The sequence below is a fragment of the Myodes glareolus genome, chromosome 14 (genome assembly GCF_982192425.1).
Source record: "Myodes glareolus chromosome 14, mMyoGla1.1, whole genome shotgun sequence".
NCBI classification, from domain to species: domain Eukaryota; kingdom Metazoa; phylum Chordata; class Mammalia; order Rodentia; family Cricetidae; genus Myodes; species Myodes glareolus.
In genome coordinates, this window is record NC_142039.1 from 1,674,128 (window position 1) to 1,699,920 (window position 25,793).

Genomic DNA, 25,793 nt, shown 5'->3' on the forward strand with positions numbered 1-25,793 from the left:
AATTTCTAAAAATTTCTTATTGAGAATTCCATACATATATCCACTGTGTTTTGATAAAATGAACCCTTCTTTCTTCCCCAACTTTTCCCCATCTCCCTTTACCTACCAATTTGACATGTTCTCTCCTAAAAACAAAACAAAACCAAAAAAAGAACTTAGTGCTTATATGTGCATGAGTGAAGGGCTTCCCATGGGAGCATGCACCCCTGAAGAAAATGTATCCCCTGCCCCCAGCCCAGCAACTGTCAGTTGCCAATATATTCTTGCTAGAGTGAATCTTATGAGTCCCTCCCCTGTGCTGACTTCATCTTGTGCATGTGGTCCCAAACAATGTCAGTTCATATGTGCAAATGGCGCCCTCGTGCCCAGTAAAGGTTTTGCTGAAGCCATCCATTACCTCTGGCTCCTACAATCTTTCTGCCCTTCCTATGATGACCTTTGAGCTTTGCGGGAAAAGGTGTGATATAGATATCTTATTTAGAGCTGAGCACTCCTGGAAAGATGTACTCCAAGTTGCCAACATTTTGTACCAGTTACTAGTGAATTATTTAATATTGTGATGTGACTGTTTGGGTTGATGTGTATTTCAACTGGAGTCAGTTTGGTAGTTGCTGCTTTCTACAGAATTACCCAGTTCATGCAAGTTGTCACATTGTGTAAAAATTATCCTCCCATTGTTTGAAACATGTATAGTGCTTTCTCCATATCTTTTCTGATATTAGTAAATTATGAATTTAATTTTTATCCCTTTGATCTAGAGCTTGTAGTCTTCCTACCTCGGTTTCTTGCGTACTGGGATTACAGATCTCCCTTCCTCTTCCTCCCCATTCCCTCATGCTCCTTCCCCCTTTCTTTCTCCCTCCTTCCATCCATCCATCCCTCTCTTCATCCCTCTCTCCCTCCTTCTCTTTTTATTTGCTACAGGCTCATCAAATTTATTGAACTTTTCAATAAATTATCTTTTGCATTATTGGTTTTCTTTGGTTTTGTGATTGTCCCTTACACTGATACCTCTTATCTTTACTATTTCCTGCCTTCTGTTTGCTTTGAGATTATTTTATGCTTGTTTTTATAGTTTTATATAAGGAAATTATTGGTGCTGGTTTGGCAACTTTCTTCTAATATAAGCACTAAAGGCCAGAAAAATTCACCCTACCCACTGATGAAGCTATACTCCAGGAATTCAAAGAGGTATATTTTCATTTGCTTTATTTCAAAACCTTTTCTTATTTCTCCTAGGATTTCAGTTTTGACCTGTGAATTGCATTACATAAAAACACTTTAATCGCCAAACATTCCGAGGTTTTTCCTCTTTTGTTGCTGATTTCTGCTTTGATTCCTCTTCTATGATTGTAACTACTTTAAACATACTGTAATCTTTCTTGTGGGTTAGTGTATCACCAGTGTTAGCAAGTGCTTTGTGAACACTTGGAGGCAGAGGATACACTGGTCTGAAGTTTTTTTTTTGTTTTTTTTTTTTTGGTTTTTCTTTCTTTTCCTTTTTTTTTAAGGTTTGTAATTATATTTATGTACAGAAAACTAAGCAGTACATTTAACCCAGTTTAGTGGTGAGTTCTTTGGCCTTTGCCTTTTCCAGCTTGGCAATTCGAGCCATAGATTTAGGACCCAGGACGTTGCCTCCCCAGTGGCGGTGGATCTCATCATACCTGTCGTTGTAATTGGTACTAATAGCTTCCACCAGCTTGGCCAGAGCACCCTTGTCTTCCAATCTGTGTGAAGGCAACAGTGGTGCACGTTTTCCTATGGACCAGCCGCCGCAGCCTGGCCTTTCCCTTGATGATGTAGTAGGGAACCCCCATCTTCCGACAGGGCAGGCAGGAAGACCACCAGCTCAATGGGGTCTACATCGTGGGCAATCATCACCAGCTGAGCCTTCTTGTTCTCTACCAAAGTGGCGACTGTATTGACGCCCGCTGAAGGACAGGTGGTCTCTTAGTTGGGACATCCCCTTTGCCAGCAGCTTTCTTCTCAGCACGGGCCAGCAGCCTTTGCTTCTTCTCCTGCTTTGTCTCTGGCCTGTACTTGTGTGCAAGTTTAAGCAACTGAGTAGCCGTTTGCCGGTCCAGGGCCTGGGTGAACTGGTTAATGGCAGGAGGTACTTTGAACCACTTATAGGATGGTCCTCTGCCGCTGAAGCCTAATGTAACGAGGCCATTTGACGAAGCATGTGAGATCGCTCTTGGGCTGGATGTCCTGCTCAATGCCGAAGTTCTTAGGCCTCTTCCCAAACAAAGGATTCACCACCTTCTTAGTCTCCTGCTTCTTCACGACGGCCGGGGCCTGGGCCACTTTCTTCCCCTTGGCCTTCTTTCCCTTGGGCATCTTGCCTACTGGAGGAGAGACTTTTTTTGGGGGGGGGGATTTCAAGACAAGGTTTCACTGTAATTTTAGAACCTGTCCTGGAACTTGCTCTTGTAGACCATGCTGGCCTCGAACTCACAGAGATCCGCCTGCCTCTGCCTCCCGAGTGCTGGGATTAAAGGCATGCGCCACCACCACCCTGCTCACCCTGGTTCTGAAGTTCTATAAACATCCATCTGATCTGGTTGGTGGGTGCTATTCAATTCTTTCCTAGCTTTGCTAATGCTGTGCCTGCTATAAAAGGAGGAGGATTAAAATATCCAGTTGTGAGTATCTAATTCTCCTTCAAATTCTATCAGTTTTCCTTAAGATATTTGAAGTACAAAATCTTTTGTATTCTTGATTTACTGCCCCTTTTGGCATTCTGCAGTATTTCTCTTTATTCTTGGTGTTTTTTCTGCTCTCGTGTCTATATGAACCATAGTTATCAAAATCTCTTATAAGTGGTTTGTTTCATGTGGCTGTGTTTTACATGGCCTTTTGGTAGGTAGAACTGAGCACCTGAGCAATCTCTCCAGCCTCTATTTGTATTCTTTGATACCTGTGGATGACCGTGTCGGGACTGGCCCATGCTAGTCTCAACCCAGTTACATTGTTGAATAATTAGCTGTTCACACATAGGCTACTTGACTTTCCACAAACCAATGGCCCGCCAGCCCGATACCATATCACATCTCTTGCCTTGGTGCTCTCTATGGACTGTTATGGCGAGCACATGTAACCTCAGTGTTCCAGGAGGCTCTGGAACTGGACCATTATCAACACCTCTTCCACTCAGATGCCCGAACTTCTTCCATCAGTGTACTGCAGTATTAGTCTCCACAGATAAGGCCAGCTGCCTGGAACCCACTTCCAGGTCTATTCTTGCCAGCCGTGTTGCCTTGGGGCTGTATCTTGTTCTTCCTTATTCTGAGATAATTCTTAGAAGGCCTTGTCTATGTGCTTACTGTTCACACTTCCCTGTTCCTAAGAAACCTCTGTCCTTGTACTTCTTAGATCAGGTTCTCCTTGTCCATAAACTGAACTAAATCTGGTTGTGTGGGGTTTTTTTTTTTTTTTTGGTAGAACAATGGCCTCATGTTTCATATTTATATTTATCTGCTCTCTCCTTTAGCATGATACAGCATTTGGTAACAATATGGTAGATAACGGTGATAACAATAATAAATCATTTTTCTTCTTTTTGTTATAGATATCAGTTGTTTCTTATTATCCAAAGTATGTCTTCTCTCCTGCAACTAGAACACCCTATTTTTCTTACAAAACCTCTCCTTTAATGTCATCTGAGGTGAGCTTATCTACTATTTCACCAATCTGGGAATGACATATTGACATATCACCAAGTCCTAGCTGATAATTCAGTCCCCTAATAAATACTGGTTTAATCTAAGAAATGGCATTCAACTCAATTCCCTAGAATGAAATTCTCAAGATCTTACTGAAGCTGTATATATATATATATATATATATATATATATATATATATATATATATAAACAGTAAGTTCCTTTTACAAGGCATGCCAGCAAGTTAAGACAGGCCTGGAGGTGTAAGAGATCTTTATGTTATCACTAGATAGGACCTGAGTCACTAAAGACTCCAGAGAAAAGAGAGGGGAGATAAGAGATGAGGAGAGCAAGCCCCTGCCAGCACCTAACAGCCGGCGAGATAAAGCCAGACTCAGTCAGATACTAACAGAGGCTTCTAGGAGAGAGTCCGTATATTATTACCTTCTGAAAGTAATTTGTGAAGTATTTAAAAATACACATCTGAGGAACATGTGAAGAACCAAGTTTTATGAATGGATTAAGCATTCTTATGTTAGGTGCTTTACTGTAAGACGTTTAACACTAAATACAGTTTGGAGACACTTGGTGATCATCCCTGACTCCCTGCCTGTCACCCAGATACAATTGCTATTATTTTCAGTGTTTGTTATATCCATATACTATGTTATGTTTTGTTTGCTACTTATGTATCTTAAGTTTAAATTTCATCATGTTGTCAAATCTCTGCAATTTTTTAGCCAAGGTTAAGTTTCGGGGCTTAAATAAGTTGAAAGATTTAACTCTTTGTTCGTTTACAATGCCAAATTTTGTGTTCCGTAGATCTACCGTTCATCTGGTCTTTTCTTTGGCGTTTTCGTAGGCAATTACAGTATTCTATGCTAAGATGTGGCACTTTGCCATGAGCATTAGTTTGATCTGAAAGCATTTGAAATCAATAGAGGCAGAGGACTCCTTTCTATAGCTTCTCTTATATGACTAGAAGGAGAAACTTTGAAAAATGAAGACTTCTATAACTACCCTTCCCTGGAGAAGCCTCGTAGCCAGGAAGAAAGTGGATAGAGAATCAGAGATTCAGAGCAGTGACCGACCAAACTGCTCCATGCCAACAACAAACTCCATTTGTTTTCCCTACTCATTTACCTCCTGAGAACCTAAAGATCTCTCTTCATCCTGTCACCTTCCTACAAATTGAATGTTCTTTGTCAAGATGTTATAAACAGCAACCTTTAATCACCCCCAAGAGTTACTCATTTGTGTTTTCATGTGTATGGCAACTACAGGTGCTAATAAACTGTTCCCCTCTTAGTGATCCCTTTGATCAGTCTTGTACACAGGGCCTCAGTCTAGGGAAATAAAGGAAGAAAGGTTTTACACCTCTCTATTTCTAATGCTTTGTTAATTATACTTGAGATATGTCGCACCTAGGTTCCCCTTACTCTTCAACTGAAGATTCTTGCTCAGCCCATCCAGGAAATCTCTAAAAATTCCCCAGGTATCGCTTTCATAAAGCTGTGTAAAACCCCAGCATCAAAGTCATTCTTGGCTCAGGAATGGTCTCTGGAAGGTTCTCACAGAGTGACTTACCCAGGAAGAACCAATCTGCACAAAGCACGGCATTGTTGTTACTTCTATGGGTATCTGCCTTCTAGAGGAAGGCAGGGCCCTGGAAGGAGAACAGTAAATGACTGTCTTCATGTGGATGCTGAAGGGAAGAAGCAAACTCCAGCTGGAATGTGACTGGAGGAGATGTCGAGAATCCAAGACTGACATAAAAGCAGCTTCCCCTGGGAAGCTTTAGCAGCTGTGTCTTAATACAAAACATGACAACTTATAAGAGACTGCAATAGTCAGACAGAGCAGACTTCAAAAGTCCACTTACTCACTGTGATCAGAGGCAAACCACTGAGGTTTCTGAACCTCGATTTATTCATTTATGGCATGGAATGAGTTATAGCTCCCTCAGCATGGTGATGTGTTGTGAGAAGACAGGAGCACTCACGGTGGACAGTCCTCAGGAGGTGGCGGCCATTGTTACTAGTGCGCTCAGTCCCACCAGGCCATTGCCGCCAGTGTCAGTCATTCTCCATGTTTGTTTGCTTTATTGTTTTTGTTTTTTGAAACAGGATTTCTCTTTGTAACAACTCTGACTGTCGTGGCGCTCACTCTGTAGACCAGGCTGACCTCGAGCTCACAGAGATCCATTTGCCTCTGCCTCCCAAGTGCTAGGATTAAAGGTGTGCGCCACTAACCAGCTCTTCTATGGTTATAAAGAAGAACTCTTATATGGATTCTTCTATGAAAACATGAGAACTGCTTGCTTTGGGATTATCTTGAAGCTGTATTTAAATGGAAGAGTTTTACCAGGAATTATGCTTTTTCTAACAAAAATATTCCTTGAAAGTATGAAGTGGGAGTAAATCATCAAATGTGAGCCATCCTATTCTCAATGCAAATAATGAACTTGAAGACCAACTAAAATAGAAGAAAAACATTTTAAGGAAGCCTGAAGAGGAATGGGCAGGAAGAAGAGGTAAAGACACTATACAGACTATAAAGACACTTTCCTTTATACTGTGCATTACTATCATGAACTACCCAATACAGGTTACAATTTAGCTCACAGGTTTTTGGAGGGGGTGCTCAAAGTTCAAGAATCATAACAAAGTTTCATGATGGCAGCATGATCTTGAAGTGTAGATGGTAATAGTGGGATTGTGGGAAAAAACAAGTGTATTATTTCGGGGACTGACAGCAGAGAGGCCCTGGTAAGGGTTGGGGTGGCTCCTTTTATAACAACCCTCTGTCAAAGCTTAGCATGGGAAATACCAAAGGGTTGAGTGAGGAATACCCAGGCACCAGCGACTAGGACCCCAGATGATGCACTTGACCCCAACTTCCTCTCCTCTGTTCCCGGATTCCATGAGGTGAGCTCCTTATCAGAGTGTTCTGCCTCACCCAGTGCCCCCCAAAAGTAACTGGCCTGCTACTGGAGCTTAAGAGTTGTGTGACTCCCTGCTCAACCAAAAATCTGGCAGACTGAAGTCAATGGAAGGAAATAGATTTATTAAAGGCTGCCTTGCAGAAAACAGGAGAGACTTTTTCATCAAAATCTCCACCTCTGGGGTTTTCAGTGTGGAAAGAACTGTGCCGGGCGGGAAGAGGTAAGCAGAGAGCCAGCAAGCAGGAAGTCAGTGTGCCAGGCAAGGAGATGCTCCTCATCCAGAGGGACTGGCTCTCTCTTCCCTGGCAGGCACACTGCAGTGGACTTTGGCCTCTTGTGGTGTCGTGGTCCCGGACCAGCCCAGACCTAAATTATTTCTCAGATCAAAGGGAAGATGTGGGAATAATTGAGGCATATCTCACATGACTTTATCTGGAGGGAGTTTTCAGGGATCCCTCATGAAATCCCGAGTTCACATCCTGAAAATTCACCGGCATTTATTCTCTAAAAAGCTTTTATACCAAAACATAAACTGAGGGGAACATTTTTTAGCATTCTGTTTCCTAGGTAACCGGGAAAATGACTGTGGTCACATACACACCTTATCTATGTCCATTTTGTCATGTCATTCTATCTTCCTGCTCTGTCACATAGACTGATTTAACACCTCTTTCCCTGGCAACCTCCTAAATTTCAAAGAAGGGGCAGAGCGACATTAGCATATCCTGACCCTTTGTTTAGGATGCCATCAGTTTGTCTGGAAAGGCTGGGAACCCCATTCTGTGTGGCCAGCTGCAAACTGTGGCCTGAAATTCTGACCGCCATACAAAGTAGAAATACGGGCCTGTATAATACGGGCCTGTATAATGTGGCCTACACTGCGGCTACTTAACTAAAACCTAGGAACGGCTTCTTTTTTAGCACAAATGATTAGGGAAAAGCCAAGGTAAAAAGGAAAGGGTAGGGGGAACAATGGAAAGTTTCAAATCTTTAGAACTCTTAGAAACCAGATGATATTAGATGACACCTCTGAAACCATAAGCCAAAATAAACCTTCCCTCCTGGGTTGATCTGGGGTAACTTGTCGCAATGAATAACTGCTGACTAACAGAACCAGAAAACAACTGGAGGCTCTTTAGTGGCGGGGAAGAACCCCACCTGCGACTGACAGGTGGTAGGGGGACAGACTCTAAGAAATCCCAGAACAAAGTCTCCTCTCTTTCCCTCTTAAACCTCTAATCAACAAATCAACAATATTCATGTAGCAGTGCACTTGCAATGACCTGAGTACAGACCAGTATAAGCAACTGTGCCTCTTGTGTAAGCCTTTTATTTTGACATGGGTTTCTCACTACAAAACCCAGGGTGGGCTGGAGCCTGGGACTAGATGCAGCAGTTGTAAAACCGTATTACTCAGCAGAGAGTCTTCTTCATTAAAAATATTACATGGGCTGGAAAAGGGACAGAGGCTTCTGGCACACACATTAATATTCTGTTTCTCATTCTGGATGCTGGTCACACAAGTATATCCAGTTGATATAAGTTAATAGCCGCACACGCTTGTGAATTTTCTGCCTTTCAGTGTATATTCTATGTTTCAGTATTTGAAAAATTTAAAGCTTCTTTTGCTTTGTAATTTCTTTCTATAAGATGTATGTGAAAGTTGGTTATGGAATCTTATCAGTCGAAAAACAACTCTCTATACTGAATAACAGTTACAGAGCCTTCATCTTCGTGAAGATGGTTGGTAAAAATAAAAAGAGAGAGAAAATACCATGTCTATGGCAGTTCTTCAGAGCTACAAGAGTGGGAACAGATAGCTTCCTGTTTGGCAAAATGGTTGAATCAGCCTTCAAATGTGCCGATGTAGATCCAACGTGAAGAGAGAGTAGCAAGCTACTCCCCTATCCTATAAGTCCTAAAGGGGAAAGGACTCAGGGATCAGAGAAGAAGAGTTACCAAAAGATGAGGTGGATAAGACTGATGATGGTAGATTTGAGGCCAGGAGCAAGATGTTCAGAGCTGAGAACATATTCTGAACAGCCTCCAGTGAACAGGATATTTTCCCACAACAAAGAAGTATCTCAACTCAAATGTTCCCTTGGAACCCTTTGGTGGTAAGACAAGTTAGTCTGGTCACCCTTGATTGTAGTTCTGCGAAGTGCCTACACACGTTTTAATGTTCTCTGGCTTCAGAGATTCCTCTCCGTAGCCAGGAAAGTCTCAAAAAGGAAAAGGAAAACATTCCATTCAACTGTGACCTGAGCTTCCTTTCTTACATGCTCACAGGAGCTTTTCATCAATGAAAGATGTGCTGTCTGCCCTGGAAAGGCCCAAACAATCGTATCTACACTCCATTCAAAGATACATTGTTTTGCTAAATATTACCAACTGGAAGACCTATTCAGCCCTGCTGGTCTCTAGAAATAAATACTAAGTAAGCCAATTTGCATGGTACTCCACTCATCCAGTACTCACTACAGGGATAGGTGTTACACTGTAAACAAGGTGGTTGCTCTCTTTCATACTAGCCCTGTATCTTAATTTTAAAAGTCACAATGAGAGAACTCAGAGCTAATGAAAAGACTGCTTAGAAACGTTTCTGTTCCCACACAATGATGTTCAGAACATTTTCCCAGTTATAAATCCAACGAAGGGTGTGGTTAGCAAACTGTGTGAACCAAGCCACTAGTATTTTGCTGTTCAGCCTCTCCATCTCCCACCGTACCTCCTACCACTGCTGATTATAGGGCCACATGATCCAGCAACAAGGTTAGAACTGTGTCCACAACAAAGAATACTGGGAAACCAGGGTGCAATCAACAGCAGACTCATAGTGTGTCTGTGATTTACTGTGTATTTTCACAACTCATTACTTATTTGATCTTTCCAACAACCCACAAGCAAGATAGATTTCACCAGCCCTAGTCTCCATATAAAAAAGAACCCCCCCAGATCTATAAAATGTGAGGGCCTCTTTCTATATTGTGCAAGCAAGTGTTACAGACCCAGGACTTGGAATACTTGAGCATTCTCTATGCTGTAGTACAGAAGAACAAGCACAGCATGTGCTACTTCCCTCCCGTCCTCTGTGTCTAGTCACTGTCTCCATCTCAGGCGTATAAAGAGAACTGAAACAACTGATCTGGACAGCGTGACTGGCAGCACAGAGAAGGCACAGCGCCCTCACCAGGGCTCAGCGGCTGCCTGCAATTTCTAAACCAAAAGTCACCTACCTGCTTTCTGCGGAACCACAGGCTCCCCGTGGATTCTGGGGCATCAGTGTCTGCTGCTGTACGCCCACTCGGGAGCTGATCAGGCTCCTGTGGACAGTACCAAGTCCAGGGTCACACAGGTGATCTTGGTTTAACTCCGTGGGCCTCAAAACAACAAAAAAAAAATGTTTTGAATGTGGGAAGAAGACTTGTAGGGAAGAGGAGAGTAGTAGAGGCAGGAGAATGCTTAGACAGGGTGTTGAACTTAGGAGAGGGTGTTGATTTCAGAGGTGTTCACAACAATCAGCATGAGCATTCGATATTCATGAAACTGCCAAAGAACACATTTAATGAAAGTGAAAACTGCCTTTATGAAATTATTCATTTCCTACAATACTGTTTTATCACATAATTAATTATCTCAGGTAGATTTCTTTCACAGTCTCTGTTTCTTTTTGCCTAATTCCAGCTGTTACTCCTGCTGCAATCTAAGATGTTTGCCTTCGATTAAACAATTGTTCCAAATGAGCTATATCATGACCAGAAGGCTTGCATTAACCATGTCGTGACCAGAAGGCATGTATTTATTCCATTTATGAACTCAATTACAGAGCCTTCCCAGAAAGGCTCCTCAAGTTCCTTAACTTCCTTTTACTTAAATGTTCACTGTTATTACGTTCCCAGAACATACAGATCTTTCTTGTACAGATCTTTTTTGTGTGACTAGGACTGCAGAGCTGTGTTTGTTCCTTTTAAAGGAAATAATTCTAGTAAGCTCTCATGCTCTCTCCCTCTTTCTCCCCCTCATCCCTTTATTGCCCCCCTCTGTGTGTGTGTGTGTGTGTGTGTGTGTTTGCTCAGCAGTTATTTTAGATTTTTTTCTTGTCTTTGGAGGAGTTTAAAAGTTCCTCAGATAATTCAGTACTATTTACAGTTAGATTAAACACAGCTGTAAAATTGAAGCTTGTAAGTGCAGGACAAAGCCGAGATAGCATGGCTGCAGCAGTGTACAGCAAGTGCAAGCTCTAGAAGCCAGCGTTAGAACACCATTCCCGTTCACTTGAGTACTTTCAATTTAAAGATTTAGAAAAATGCCAACTGAGGAGATAAGAGTCATTCTCTTCTCTGTAATACAGGGAGATTCAGCTGGAAGAAAATTCTAAATATATTTTGTTCTGGAATCTTCTACATCTCAGAGAAAACTGGGAGTTTGGAGTTTGTTTCAGAAGTCACTATGGACCCCTGAGGGTTCAGCAAGAGGGCAGCAGAACAAGGCGGTTGTTGGGTGAAGATGCTTCAGCTCAATTATCCTGTAGCAGAAAAATCCTTGTCTAGATTTGAACTATATAGTAAAGACTTCCCTTCTTATAACTGAGAGCATATTTTCTCATCTTCAACCCATTTTTCTAAGCAAATCCTTGCTTTAGTAAGTTTATACTTAGCAAACGAATCCAGCCAACAATGTCTTTGACTTTCTGTTTCTGTTTCTCACAGTCACACAAATACATATTTTAATTGCAAATGTTATCCATGCATAAAATGCACATGCATGCTTAGCCAATGGCTAAAATATACACCCATGTATCATGCAAGTGGAAATATAGACCCTTGCTGACACTCTGGCATCACCTACCCCTCTCCATTATACATCACTGTTGTTCCAACTTCTATTATAGTAATTCTTGGCTTTTCTTTATAGTTTTACCATCTGCACTATTTCTTTCTTTTTGTTTTTGTTTATGCTTTTTTTCTGGATAGGGTTTCTCTGTGTAGCCCTGTCTATCCTGAGACTCACTCTGTAGACCAGGCTATCCTTGAACTCAGTGAGCTGCTTGCTTCTGCCTTCCAAGTGCTGGGACTAAGGGTGTGCACAACTACTGCCTGGCTATTTTCTCAATTTGTCCATGAAATGTAGCTGGATTGCAGGCGACTTTTATTCATTTTATTTCATTTCTGTGTGAAACTCAATTCTTAACCTCTTCCTCCTCCTCTTCTTCTTCTTCCTCCTCCTCCTTCTCTCTTCTAGTTTTGGCCAGTCTTATCAGTAAATTTGCTGGGAGGATTTCAGCATATGGCTTAGTGTGTGCCTAAGAGTGAAACTTCTGAGTCATGGGGTGAGCCTATCTTGAACATTACCTCAGCATTCCTAAAGTTGTCTCACCAGTTTACATCTCATACCACACACACGCTGGTTCTTGCAAGTCTGCTTCTTAGCCAATTCTTGGCATGATGAGACCTTAAATTATTCTGTTAATTATCATGATAGCTAGTTTTTAGTCAATGTGACAAACTCTTGAGAGAAACTAAAGAAGGGAGGTTCTATCCCTTTTCTTCTCCTTTCTCTTCTTCTTTGGAGATGAGAATCTCACTATGTACCCCTGGCTGTCCTGTAACTCTATACATTCGGCTGGCTTTGAAGTCACAGAGATCTGTATGCTTCTGCTTCCTAAGTGCTGAATCAAAGGTTTGTGCCACCATGCAAGTCTATTTTGTCAGTTTTTTAACATTATGTGTCTTTTTTCTCAAAAATTCTAAACATTCTGAATGTTACCTGTCAGTTCCATGGTCAAAAAACACCCACAGCATACTTAGCATATATTTTCACTGCTTTTTTTTTTTTTTTTTAGTGAAATGCAATTGCAATGTAGTTGAATTCTTGTAAATTTTCCTTTATGAGATTTTGGGGATTTTATTGTACAAGAAACCTTTCCTTTCACAAAAACAATAAAGATGGTGTGACCTTTATTATCATATAAAACACAGTCATTCTGACATTCCTACTTCTACCCCAATCTGACTAGATTTCATTTCTGGTCATGAGGTGAAATTAGCGTCTCCATTTCACTTGATTCACTCTGAGCATCCCACTCTCACACTCTGACCGAGAAACTTTTCTTCCCCGCCATCCTGTCACATGCTATACAATAAGATCCATATGCACAGGCCCCGCTCACTCCCCTCCATTTGCTCTGCTAATCCCACGCCACCATTATGCCAGAACTTTGGGAAGTGTCTTCCCATCCGATGTCTCAGAGAAATGTACCCATCCTAGGACTCTTTCAGAACACCTTGACTAACCATAGCCTTTACATTTTGCAAATGTTAAATTTAGAGTTTGTCTTTTTGCAGAAATTTTGGGACCAATTTTCATGGTTCACAAGTACATCTATTAGATTTGTTCTTAAAATTTCACTGAACATGTGTTTTGAGACTGCTTGGAACCCATAAACTAGTTTTTGGAGAAAATTATCTTTGCATTACTGAGTTTTTTGATCCATGAATAGTTAAAACTCATTTCAGCTTCTTTTTGATCCTCAATTAAGCTTATAAATTTGCCTCATAAAGATTTCATATGCCTTTAGTAGGAATTATTTGTAGATAATTAACTTTTATGTTGTTGTAGATCACATTTGTAAAAGTTTTGTTTTCTAACTCTTTCCTGGTTTTCAGAAACACAAGGAAACTTCATCCATTGATGTCTGTTGTCATCTTGCTAAATTCTCTTAAGGCTGATATTTTATCTATATATCACTTTATCTGCAAACACAGTCAAATCATACATGAGTCGCGGAAATTTCACTTCTATCTTTGCAATCCACTGCACGATGCCCTTCTTGTATCGCTCTCCCTGGGGTAGCAAGTGTGACCTGGTGTGGGAGGAGCTCTGCCTGGGGTGACGAGTGTGACCTGGTGTGGGAGGAGCTCTCCCTGGGGTAGCAAGTGTGACCTGGTGTGGGAAGAGCTCTGCCTGGGGTGACGAGTGTGACCTGGTGTGGGAGGAGCTCTCCCTGGGGTAGCAAGTGTGACCTGGTGTGGGAGGAGCTCTGCCTGGGGTAACGAGTGTGACCTGGTGTGGGAGGAGCTCTACCTGGGGTGACGAGTGTGACCTGGTGTGGGAGGAGCTCTACCTGGGGTGACGAGTGTGACCTGGTGTGGGAGGAGCTCTACCTGGGGTGACGAGTGTGACCTGGTGTGGGAGGAGCTCTACCTGGGGTGACGAGTGTGACCTGGTGTGGGAGGAGCTCTCCCTGGGGTAGCAAGTGTGACCTGGTGTGGGAGGAGCTCTGCCTGGGGTAACGAGTGTGACCTGGTGTGGGAGGAGCTCTACCTGGGGTGACGAGTGTGACCTGGTGTGGGAGGAGCTCTACCTGGGGTGACGAGTGTGACCTGGTGTGGGAGGAGCTCTCCCTGGGGTAGCAAGTGTGACCTGGTGTGGGAGGAGCTCTGCCTGGGGTAACGAGTGTGACCTGGTGTGGGAGGAGCTCTACCTGGGGTGACGAGTGTGACCTGGTGTGGGAGGACTTGCGCTGCACTTTGTGATCTTCACTTGAAGCCCAGGAGACATAGACAGTGATTACCAGCTGCACGGAGAGCTTTTGGGAACTAGAATAATTTTCTTGCATTCCACAATTGCTGAGAGTTTTCCATTGTAAATTGTAGTAAAAATTGATGAATGCCATCTTCTGAATCTTTCCAAAGTTCTAATTATGTCACAACATATAACCTTTGTCAATAGATTTTGATCAATTTTTCTGATTGATCGGTCCATGTCTGAGTTGCATTTTTCATCCCAACCCAAAGAAATGACAGATTATCCTACTTACATAGTACTTGATTTGATTTGCTTGTGATTTTTCCTTCCTGTATTATCCTTGTATAGTCTCTAAGAAAATTACACACACTGCAGCACATAAACCTTACTATGCTTACTTCTGTTATCTGGGATAACAAGATAGATTCTTGCAACCATTAGCCTGCCCTTCTGCTATCCAGGCTCTCTACCTCCTTTCTGGGTTAGGTCCATGTTCTTTTTACTCCTTAGTTATATCCCCTACTCAGTGGGCCTCATGTGATCTCTATAAAGAATTGTTCAGACTTTAGAGACTGCTGCCTCCTTCTGCTATGCACAGGAGAGTGACCTTTTCTATATGGACAGTGGGGGTGAGCCTTTTGTACAGAGGTAATTGCTGCTACTCACGTTTAGAATTCAGAGTACACACAGCCCTTCACCCACACCTAAATTGTGGGTCTGGGATTTAATTGTGCAATCTCCTATACCTTTGGTTTCTGGGATTGGTTTTCAGTTTTGTCTGTGTATCTTCTTTGATAGTTTTAATGAGGGTTAGTTGAAGGGGTTATATCAGGCATGTCTACCCTCATATTCTTTATGGGTTTTGTCCAATATTTTTATTACTTATATTTTCATTCAAACAGGAAAATCCAAAGAAATTTAGAAGCAACACCTTCCATATATTTACCATCTAGATTCTTTCAAACTGTTGTTTTTCCTAATGCTAAATTTTAATTTTAATTATTTATTATAATATATTTCAGTTTAGTTCAAGTAAACTGTTATGGACATCCTTATGGCTTACATGTATTATGTGTGTTCTAAAAAGCAATGATAAGAATAACCAGAGAAATAAAAATAGGAATGTGTGTTACTTTTTACGGTTTCCTACAGTCAGTTGAATAGCTTTTCAAATTACTCCATTTTGTAAGTAAAATTTCTCATATGAAGTAAGAAGAGAGAAAGTGAACTGCGTGTTAACTAGGCTGTAATATTAAAATAGTATTTAATCTTAGATATCAAAGGCCCACCTTTTATAGGCTTTCAAAGTATTACTATAATATACATTACTGTCTATGTGATGTATGTGTGTGGTGCCAGCACACACTTGTGGAGAGCAAAGGACACATTTTGAGAGTCGTTTCTTTCTACCATTTTGTTTTTGCTGCTGGCTAGCAAACTTCTGGACACTTCTTCAATCTCAGGTTCTCACCTAGTCACTGAGTGCCTGGGTTACCTCAGGCTCTCTGTGTGAGTTCCAGCAGTGAACTCAGATTGCCAGGTTGTACGCCAAGTGCTGTTACCTGCTGGGCCATCTCACTGACCCAGGCCCACACAGAGCCTACGGGACCTCTCTACAGCTGAGCTCTGCACCCAGTACTTTTGTAATCAGGCTTTAAAGAAATGACATTGCCTGTCATTTCACGCCAGGCGGAGGAAACTTCATGACCCCACTCGGCCTCCCACTATACTACTTTCAGTGTTTGATGACCCGGGAGGAAGTCACGAAAGTTGAAGCAGTAATTCCAAGTACATCTGCTTCTTGGGGAGCATGGTTTCCAAGGCCTCCAGGAGTGCTTCCATTCCAGTCTCAATAAGAATGTGTTTCATATGAAAACCATGTTAGTCGTGTCTGTCCACGTTACGTTTCCCCTTGTAATATAGCATTTGAGACATCCCAGAGGAGGGCCCTCAGAGCACTCTGACTCTTACACAATTCCCTGCCATATCATTATTTCTTAAAATTGTATTTCCTTGGCACACATTACATAGAATTTTTTTTTGTAGATTCAAACCAAAAGTTTGTGCAGAGGCAAAGTTCTTTTCAGTTTCAATCACCAGCCACCTGGGCTTGCCTGGGATTGGCAGTCCAAAGGAAAAGTACTGCCTGAAAGTATTACAGCCTCCGACGTGTTCGCTGCTCGGGTGCAGAGAAACAAGATTAATCAGGAGAGGTGACAAGGAGAACAGGGCTGAAGAGGAATTGTGGGAGGCAGCAGGGTTCAGACGGCCTAAGCCTTGGCAAGGCATACTAAGAAATAAACGCCTTTTGAACAGAATAGTTTGAGAAAGAACAAGGTTGTTCATGAGTCTGAACGCTTGCCAGAGCTTGTAGACACTATTCAGCTAGAAATGCTTTCAAGATAGTACTGTTCCTACTGAAGAAGCTTAAAACCTGAAAGCCAGCTCTATTTGGCAATTATGAAACTTCACAATGCATAAAAATGCTAAAATCAAGTCAATGGCTTACTTGCACCACATACAAAGTGGCTTGATGTTTGCTCCTAGAGAGAGACTCCTTTCACTTCTAGGTTGTTACATAGAGATCAGACATTCGATCTTTATGCAAGCTAAACTTCAGAAAAAGGAAGGCAGGGAAGGTAATTTTGTTGGCTAGTTATTATTTTCTTTGTCTAACAGACCAGATTTTGCTGACTCAGTTCTGGTTGAGTCCTTCCGGCTCTGGGTGATTTTGCCATATTGACTCCACGATACTGCCCTAGAACATGTACTAATAAGCATTTCCCTGGGATCCAGAACATGGTGGGTCTCCCCTAATGCTTCTGGGGATGAAGTATATGGATTTTATCTGGGCAATAGGGCTGCCCTGGACAGTTTTATGGAGAGAGTTCAGGGAGGGCCCAGGTGAAAGTTCCAGCTGTTTCCCTCTGGAAGGAGAGATATGAACAACTAATTGATCTCGATACTTCTTCATTTGTAAAATGGGACCGATAGTAATGTCTACATTGTAAAGCTGTTTTTAGAACTGAATGGTACATCTGGAGAAAGAAGAAGTCAAAGCTGAGTTTAGTGGTCGTCATAGTCACGTGGGAAAGACAATTGTGCAATTGAATGGACACTGATTTTTCTCTGTGTCATCAAGATTTCACTGCCCGTGTGCATTGGATACACCCTCCAATTACACACTGTCATGACTGTGAAAAGACGGAGGGAAGAGGAAGAAGGGCACAGGGAAGTGATCTGATAACCGAGACAGAGAACAGGACACCCCTGGAATTGTTCCAGTGAGCACTGAGCCATGACCATCAAAAGGGGCTTTGTTAGTCCAGGAGGAAGAACTCTTGGAAGGTCTCTAGAGCAGACTTCTCTGCCACAGATCCACAGAGAGAAAACAGCAGAAAGAGATACAACGAACCTGGAAACAACACAGGGACATCACTGTCTCATGGCTGCCAATGAGTGTGTCTACAGAAATACTTAAGATTATTCACAGCAGCAAGAGAGACTCCAACAGACACGACCAAAAGGAAATGCTTTTAATAGCCCTATTTTCTGTATGGCACTTGGCTATAATTTAGTTTCAGATAAATTATCTAAAAATGAAACTATTATATGAAATGTGGTCTGTATTGGGCAGTGTTGGTGCTTTGCGTGCGTGCTGTCAATTACATACTTAACATGAGGCTCGGGTGCCACTCGGTCACAAAACCACTGCAGACAGAAGGAACGTGAGCTTCAGTGAAACATGTCTAGATTCTTGGGACTTTTCTTTTTAAGACAGGAACTCTACAGAGCCCTGGGTGTCCTGGAACTCACAGAGATCCACCTGTCTCTGTCTCCCAAGTGCCAGGGCTACAGGTATATACAACCACACCCTGCCTGATTCTTGAGACATTTAATTTTACTTCTTTCTTTCAAAATTACTTCTTTTATAAGAAAAATTTTGGCATTCAGTCGGATCCCAGTAGCAGCTGTGGTGGCTCAGTTCTTCTGTAGCTCTCCCCGTCTCCCTTTCGCTTCCGGAAACATGGCCTCTGGTGTGGCTGTCTCTGATGGTGTCATCAAGGTGTTCAATGACATGAAATTGTGCAAGTCTTCGACACCAGAAGAAGTAAAGGCACACAAGAAGGCGGTGCTCTTCTGCCTGAGTGAGGACAAGAAGAACATCATCCTGGAGGAGGGCAAGGAGATCCTGTTAGGAGATGTGGGGCAGACTGTGGACGATCCCTACACCACCTTTGTCAAGATGCTGCCAGACAAGGACTGCCGCTACGCTCTCTACGATGCCACATACAAGACCAAGGACAACAAGAAGGAGGACCTGATATTCATCTTCTGGGCCCCTGAGAGTGCACCCCTTAAGAGCAAAATGATCTACGCCAGCTCCAAGTATGCCATCAAGAAGAAGCTGACAGGAATCAAGCAAGGCTAATTAAAAAAAAAAAGAAAGACAGAAAAATGTCATTCCATTTTCTCATGTGCTACCAGAGAAATATGGAAGACATCTTCACTCCCATGTGAAAGTCCCTGTAACACATCCTCTAAAGTCTGGGGCCTGGCATCCATTCCATGCTATCAGGTAACTTAGCTCACTAATGTTCAGACCTATAATATGGTTGCTTACTCATCAGGATTTATTTTACTGACCCATTGGCCAAATGATAGGGGGAGAGCTCTGACATGTGATCTGCTTCAACAAACACAGCAGTGACTCTGTGCATTTGCCTTTCTCTGTGCTTTCCTGTCAACCAAAATCTAGGATATGACAGTAGATGCTGATGTCTTTCTTGCAGGTATCTCAGTGGGGATCAAAACCTGAGACTAAAAGGATTTTATCCAGTCACTGCTAGGGATATATTTCTATGTAATCGTTCATATCTAATATTATACTTACTTTTTTTGTTTGTTTTTTGTTTTTTGAAGGAGCCAACTGAGGCTTTATTTTGGAAAATACAATTGAACTGGGTTTTGAGGGGAGGTGGGAGGCGGGTGTCTATATAGGTACGCCAGATGGAACATTCCAGAGGGCTAGGGCTGATCCTCTGGCGGGTCTCCCATTTCCTGCACTCTGACATACAGCTGTCCCCTCCATGAGCCCTGGGCAGCTGCAGGAGCACAGGCTGGCAGCGTCTCCAGTGGCCGTTCACTTGGGCAGGATATCAGAGGACTCAGACACCAGCTTCCCATCGCGGGTTTCAATCTTCTTCACAACCACAGCCTTGGTGCGACTGTAAGAGCTGGAGCCCCCGACAGAGCCGAAGCTGGGCTGGAAGGAGCTCACGCCATAGCTGAAGCCAGGGCTGGCGAGTCCTCCGTAGGCTGAGTTCAGCCCTCCTGAGTAGCCACTGCTGGTCTTCGTATGGATGCTCAAGTTCTGCATCCCAGACTCTAGCCGGCTCTCCTCGCCCTCCAGCAGCTTGCTCAATCTCAATGTCCAGAGCCAGCTTCACATTCATGAGTTCCTGGTACTCGCGCAGCTGCCTGGCCATGTCCTGCTTGGCCTGCTGCAGGGCAGCCTCCAACTGGGCCAGCTTGGCGTTGGCATCCTTAATGGCCATCTCCCCACGCTGCTCAGCATCAGCAATGGCAGCCTCCAGGGTAGCTTTCTGGCCTTTGAGGCCGTCAATCTCTGCCTGCAGGCGGCTGCTGCTGCGGTTCATCTCAGAGATCTCAGTCTTGGTGCGGCGCAAGTCATCCCCGTGCTTCCCAGCCAGGGTCTGCAATTCCTCATACTTAACGTGGTACATGCTTTCAGCCTCAGCCCGGCTGCGGTTGGCGATGTCCTCATACTGGGCACGGACTTCAGCAATGATGCTGTCCATGTCCAGGGAGCGGCTGTTGTCCATAGACAGCACCACAGACGTGTCTGAGATCTGAGACTGCAGCTCACGGATCTCCTCTTCGTGGATCTGCCGAAGGAAGTTGATCTCATCAGTCAGCCCTTCCAGGCGGGACTCCAGTTCCACCTTGTTCATATATGCTTCATCCACATCCTTCTTGATGAGGACAAATTCATTCTCCATCTCTGTACGCTTGTTGATCTCATCCTCATACTTGTTCTTGAAGTCCTCCACCAGGCCCTGCATGTTGCCAAGCTCCGCCTCCAGCTTCAGTTTCTCCTGGCTCAGGGCTTCCAGCTGCTGTTGCAGGTTGTTGATGTAGCTCTCAAACATGTTGTCCATGTTGCTCCTCGATGTCTTCTGCTGCTGCAACAGGCTCCACTTGGTCTCCAGCATCTTGTTCTGCTGCTCCAAGAAGCGCACCTTGTCAATGAAGGAGGCGAACTTGTTGTTAAGAGATTTAATCTGCTCCTTCTCCTGGGTGCGCACGGCCTGGATGTTGGGGTCCACCTCCAGCTTCAAGGGGCTCAGCAGGCTCTGGTTCACCCTGACTGCTGTGGTGCCTCCTCCTACACCAGCCCCGCTGAAGCCACCCAGATCCATGCTGGTGCCCAGGCCGCCCCGGAAGCTGCTGCCGCCGCCCACCCGGGAAAAGCTGGAAGAGCTGATGCGCGCACCGGGTCCACTCGTGTACGAACGGCTGCTGAAGGCCCGGGGGCCGGAGGTGGACACCTTGTAGGTCTTCTGGGTCACCCTGATGGACATGGTGAAGTCTGGAGTGAAGGTGGTGAGCTGAAGACAGAGGTTCGAGAGCAAGCGAAGCAGTTGCTGCTAGGCCGTGGGCTATACTTACATTTTTAAAATATAATTTCTTTTCTTTTTCCTTTTCTTCTTTCTTTCTTTTTTTTTGACACGGGGTTTCTCTGTAGCTTTGGAGGCTGTCCTGGAACTCATTTTGTAGACTGGGCTGGTCTACATAGAGATCTGCTTGCCTCTGCCTCCCGAGTGCTGGGAATAAAGGCGTGTGCCACCACCGCCCAGCTTAAACATAATTTCTTTATTGATTCTTTGGGAAATTTACATTATACACCCAAATTAAGCTCAACTCCCAGTCCTCCCATATCCTCACCTCAGTCCTGCACCCCCCCAAAAGAAAATTTTAAAAAATCAAGCCAAAACAAAACATAGCAAGCAAGCAAATAAACAAACAAAAGAATAAAACAAAACAAAACAAAAACACCCCCCCAAAAAACTTCACTTTTCCCTCTACTCTACCTCCCCAATACCTCTTCATTCATCCTGGTGGCATTGGGAGCAGTGTGTCACATAGACCCTTTTGTCCAATTGGCTTTACTTGCAAATGTTCATTGCAATAAGTCATTGGTGTTGTTCAAGGCCTCTGATTTCTGTTACACCATCTTCACTGCATCCTCCCAAAACTACTCTGGGATAACCCCAGTTGCCCTGAGTCAAGGAGATCCTGCATGTATTATTCCACAGGACCACCCCTTTATGAGCCCCAGAAGGTTCTAGATGGGGTAGATGGGCCAACCCAAGGCCTGGCTGTGGGCCTGGGAGGTAGCTGAACTGGTCAGTAGGGGCCACTGGGACCACCCTTTTCAGGTAGGGGTTGGAGTCAGCTCCTCTAAGTCAATGCCATCAGAGTCAGTTTTCCTTCGCCTGTGCTGAGGGGTGGGGCCATCTCTCTAGAGTGCAGGGGTCAGGTCTGTGAGGGTCAGAGCCAGATCTCCTGCCACAGTGTCCAGAAAAAGGCAGGGACAGCATTTCCAGGGTCGGTGTTGGGTGGAGCCACCTTGGCTCCTAAGGTGACAAGGGCCACAGACATCAACACAGACCCCAGCTGCAGCGTGGTCATGGACCCAGACATGGCCCTTGGAAACAGCCTGTGCCTGGATAACACCAGAGCCTCAAGTGGCAGCACAGGCCACCCAGACCAGCATGGCTGCACAGCAACACTGCCTTCAGATACCAAATGACTACAGGTTGCAGCCCAGACCCTGGGTTTCTGTGTGCTCTTTATTGACAACATGGGCCATGGATGTCCACACAGACCCTGGTTGTGGTAGAACCAAGGACCCAGGCATGGCCCTTGGCAGCAGCCCGGGCCCGGAAATCACCATGGCCCCGGGTGGCCAACAGGCCTCCCACATCAACAGGCCTCACCAATACATTTTCTCTTTCTGCCTCTTTCCATAGCACGTGGACCATTCTGCTGCTCCTTCTCTCCCATTTCTCTACCACAGATATGTTCATCATATTGGGAGCCACCTGCCCGGCAGTTGGCAGACTCTTGGATGTCTTCACTTCCTAGTAGGCTGGGGCCTTGAGGACCCAGACTGACATGTAGTTGGCTGGCCCTAATAGGGATGTGTGTGTGTGTGTGTGTGTGTGTGTGTGTGTGTGTGCGCGCGCGTGAGTGTATGTGTGTGTGCATGTGTGAGCGTGGAGTGTGCGTGTATGTGTGTGCGTGCATGTGTGTGTCCATGCTGTACAAGTTAGTGCCTGTGGAGAATAGAGGTTGATAACTGGAGTCTTTCTAAAATCTCTCACTGAACCTGGAGCTTGTTGGTTTAGCAAGATGGCTGGCCGACAAGGTCTCTCTTGTCTCCACTTCCCCAGTACTAGGATCACCACCACATCCGCCTTTCACGTGGGTTCTGAGGGTTGAACTCAGGGTCTCATGCTCATGTGGCAAGAACTTCACTTGGCAGTCTCCCAGCTCTAACCATTGATTTCTTAAGAGTGTCAGTGTTCCAATTTATTTTAGATGTTTTATCAGACATTTATAAACACCAGCTCATTCCTAACGCAGTGAATTAGGATTGTACAGCACAAAGTAACTTTCTTGAAAGAGCTTTGGAACTTTTCCTTTAAAACATGCTTTGTGTGATTGACATACTGCATGGCAGGCACAGGAGGCTTGGTTCATAACACAAGCTGTAAGAGGCTGTCTGTGTGGTAGAGGCCTTTGACCCAGACTCCAGAACGCTTAAGAAAAAGAGTACACGTTTAAACTTCCCGAAGTTACAGAGTGAATTCAAGTTCAACCCCAACAACCTATTCTGCTCTGATTATAATGAACAAACAAACAAACAAACAAAGCAAAGCAGGTGGTGGGGTGTTTGAGAAAGATGACTCAGTGATTAAGAGTACTTGCTACTGCACCCGAGAACCTGATAGATGCCTATGCCCACACAGAAACACATAAATAAAATCCAGTAAGTCTTAAGAAAAATAAAAGTAAGAAGGCTGACAGGGCAATGTAGCTGAGAGGTGAAGTGTTGGGCTGACATGTAAAAGGCCCTGCTTTCAACCCCCAATATCACAAAATATCTCCATTACCAGCAACCCTTTAGGTTGACTGAAGTGTAGACACTCACTGGTTAGCGTGTGAACGTAATCTGTGTAAAGTCCTTTGTTCATTCGCAGCACCAAATAAACAAAGGGAATCAAGAGACCAATGGTACTTTTTTTCAAATGAGTATATTTTAAAATTCAAAAAAATATTATTATTTTCCAAGATAATTTCACGCCAAATGTTACCATGCCCCAAAATAGCACTCACTTCCTTCCTATCAGCAGAAGCCTGGTATCAACTTAACAGATGACCTCACCAAACACCTAAAAGTGTATACTGAAACCACAGGCTGGAGGATCACTCCTAAGTCCTTTCTTCCTTTCTCTCACATCCAGATTAGATATGAGAGCAAAATCTTTAGCTCCATCTTCCCCAGCGGTTTCCTAGGCAACCCTTCTCATCACCTACATTGTGAGGATCTTAGACCGCCATTCCTTCTAGCATTGTTGATAGCAGCAAGTTCCTACCTGACTTCCTCTTCCATTCCTGTGTCTATACTGACCTACAGTTCTTACTTCTGCCCAACAGTTTTAAAACCCATCTTTCTAATATGCCTTTCAGGTGTCTGGTATTTGTCCATTTCTCAACATGGCTCTGTTTTGTTCTTGCCCTCATTCTGCTCCACTGAAACTTTCTTTCTTCCTGTGCTCTCCCCAACTTACCTTCCATTCCTTTCCCAGAGTAAATTAAGCCTCCACTGATCGCAGGACCTCAGCTGTGTGGTCCATCTGCCTAGGCTCACTTAAGCACTAGCCTCATTCCCTTCATCCAGGCCTCTCTATGTTACGTATTCCAAAAGACTTTCTCTCACCGGCTACCAAAATAGTGCCTATTGTTTCTCTAACCCGGTGGTTCTGAGCTCTAGTGGTTATTGGACACACCCCAAATGCTTAAAATTACAGATCCCAAATTTTATTCTACATCCAGGAACATGGAATCTTCTCAGGTGGCACCTTTGTTTCAGGCATATGCAGTGTTGAAGACCAATAATCCAGTGGCGAGGCTGGGACTGAGCTTCATTCACACCTCCTCATAGCATTTAGTACTAGCGGTGCTGGATAACCGATTCGTCTTTCATCCTCTGGAGTCTGCCCTGCATTTAGAAATTCCCTATGTCAACTTCTTAAGACAGAGAACAATTTATTGAAAACTATAGCATTTTTGACTAATAACCTAAGAAGAAGGGTGTTTCTTCTGCCCAAACAGAAAGTTATGATCTTCAAGGAAAGCAGGACAGTCCTGGCCAAGAAAGAAAACTTGAAAACTTTATTTTGGAATTTTTAAAGTATGAATACAAAAATTAAAATATTATGTGCTGTCATAATGTATGGTGTGTGGTGATTTTTCTCCTTTCAGATAGGTTTATAAGCTAAGAATCTATATTCAGCATTGCAAGAGGAAGGAAAGTGCAAAGTCCAGCTTGTCGGTGTCCACTGTTGATGCCATGTCCCCAAAAGAAGCTGAAGCTACCGCTGTCATTCAGCCTGCGACAGTCCATCAAGATACCCAACAGAGGAGCAGCGAGATGGCCCGCAAGCAAAGGTGTTTGCCCCCAGGCCTGATGATTTGAGTTCAGTCCCTGGAACCTGCGTGGTGGAAGGGGAGAACCGGGGCCCTGAAAGTCCTCTAACCTCCACATCGTCACTGTAGTGTGCATGTGCACATATTCATACAAAAGTAAATAAATAATGTAATTTTAAAACCTGTAAGGACATCCAGACTATCAGTTTCTCAAAGCCTGGAATAGACCAGCTCCTAAAAGACAAAAAACTACAATTCACACTTTGTAACCTGCTAAAACTGTAAGATAAAGATTATTTTTATGCTGAATTCAACTTTCAAAACTGAAATCTTAACCCGCAGAAGATCAAGCAGGAGGAGCTACTGGCAGTGGATGACGGCTGGGAGATGGAGAATCTTCTTTCTGCAGGAATTCGCCTCCTGAGAGGTTGTCCACGTGCCACATTCATGCACATACAGGCAGCCCAAAGTGTTGTGGGTTTAAAAGAAAAAAAAAAAGAATACATGGAGTTAGGAGAAAAAAAGCAGAGGGTAAGGAAGAGATTGAAGAAGAGGGATGGAGTGGATTTGATTAAAATACATTACTTGCATATATGAAATTCTCAAACAATAGAAAAATGGAGGTCTTAGAGCTGGCATATTCCAGTAACAAAGTACGACTGACCAGGTCAAAATATTCATTGTTGGTTAGTTAATGAGTTTGTGTTGGTAAAAACTTCTTACCAGCACCCTGTGGTGATTTCTTAGGATAAGAGAGAGCCTTTTCTTGTTAGATGCTAAAAGAATATATAGTAAATATCCAAGAAGGCAAATGAAACCTGTCAGTTATTTCTGAACAGTTTAAAATTTAAAATTGCTACTCAGGTCAAGATTCAGCAGTTATTTATTTTTATTTTAATGTTGACCTCATTTCA

At 43.6% G+C, this 25,793-nt stretch overlaps 3 pseudogenes; 1 reads left to right on the plus strand and 2 right to left on the minus strand.

Annotated features, from left to right (window-relative positions):
* Window positions 1-1,505: 1,505 nt before the first annotated feature.
* On the minus strand, window positions 1,506-2,343 carry LOC125404311 (large ribosomal subunit protein eL8 pseudogene; annotated as a pseudogene).
* A 15,748-nt stretch (window positions 2,344-18,091) lies between these two features.
* On the plus strand, window positions 18,092-18,571 carry LOC125417604 (cofilin-1 pseudogene; annotated as a pseudogene).
* Window positions 18,572-19,049: 478 nt separating this feature from the next.
* Window positions 19,050-20,802, minus strand: LOC148119741 (keratin, type II cytoskeletal 8 pseudogene; annotated as a pseudogene).
* Between the last annotated feature and the right edge of the window lie 4,991 nt (window positions 20,803-25,793).